This window comes from Otolemur garnettii, unplaced genomic scaffold (assembly GCF_000181295.1).
Source record: "Otolemur garnettii isolate 467f Iridium unplaced genomic scaffold, OtoGar3 scaffold00224, whole genome shotgun sequence".
Taxonomy (NCBI): Eukaryota; Metazoa; Chordata; class Mammalia; order Primates; family Galagidae; genus Otolemur; species Otolemur garnettii.
In genome coordinates, this window is record NW_003852619.1 from 344,171 (window position 1) to 345,393 (window position 1,223).

The 1,223-nt window shown below is 31.4% G+C and overlaps 1 protein-coding gene across 5 annotated transcripts in view; it reads left to right on the forward strand.

The window, feature by feature from the left end:
- STAG2 (stromal antigen 2) overlaps positions 1-1,223 on the forward strand; it is a 171,303-nt gene that overhangs the window by 133,281 nt on the left and 36,799 nt on the right. The window lies entirely within an intron of this gene.

The following is a 1,223-nucleotide window of genomic DNA, read 5'->3' on the forward strand; positions in this document are numbered from 1 at the left end:
CTGAGACTAAGATCATGTTTGGTTCTAATTCTATTATTAAGAAGATCAAACTTCATTGGAAACAAACATGACTTTTAAATGTTTTTATGGAAATAGAAGATGGTCCCTTAAGGAGTTGGAAGTTGCTGTGAGCAGTGTGATGCCAGGGCACTCTACCGAGGGTGATAAAGTGAAACTCTGTCTCTACAAACAACAAACAAACAAAGAAATAGAAGCTGCCCTATCTTTTTAATTAATTACTTTTTCATCTATGAGCTGGCTACCCTTTAAATAAGAAAATAAGCATGGAAACATAAATCTTTACTTTTTACATTCTGAGCTAGTGGCTATATTAAAAATAGCTCTATATAATCATATGAGTTTGTGTATTCCAAAGGACCCAAACCACCTAGAACAGTGGTTCTCAACCTTCCTAATGCCGCAACCCTTTAATACCATTTCTATAAATATTCTAAAATTTCTAGTAGTTACAGATTTAGTAGTTCATAGGTATTTTCTTCAAAAGGGAATCCTCTTGATAATAAGTTATTATTGCCTAAACATACAATAATAATAAATGCTTAAAATTTCTCTGTAGTTAAGATTTTATTATATCTATAAATAGAATTTCCTTTTGAAGAATCTATACAGTATTGTTAAAATTGTATACTTTTTCACATTAAAGAAATTTATTATAGGAGGAACAATGACCATATTAACATATGGTCACTCACCTATGTTGAAAGTTAAAAAATAAAATGGGGGAAAGATGATACTATTAGTAGAGGAAAACAGTGAATGGATAATTATTTATTTAAACCTTGGTTGAGTTTTCACCAAATGTTTTCTCTAAGTTAAGCCTGTTTTTATTTAACTTTTCTATTACTATACAATTATGTAGTGATATTCTATCATTTGGCATCCAGTATCATAAGATGGGCCAAAGGTTGTAACTTAAAATAAGTTCATGTGGTTGATCTTTATAGAATCATTTTTTATTTTAAATAAACTGATAAATATTTAAGAAGATTCATCTTTTTATTGTAAATTGAAGAAACATTAGAGTAATGACATAAAACTGATTTTTGCCACTCTTGAGTTTTTAAAAAGTACAACCAGTATTCCTCAAACAAGAAATAGAAGCTGCCAGCTCAGCACCTGTGGCTCAAGTGGCTAAGGCGCCAGCCACATACACCAGAGCTGGCGGGTTCAAATCCAGCCCAGTCCTGCCAAACAACAATGAC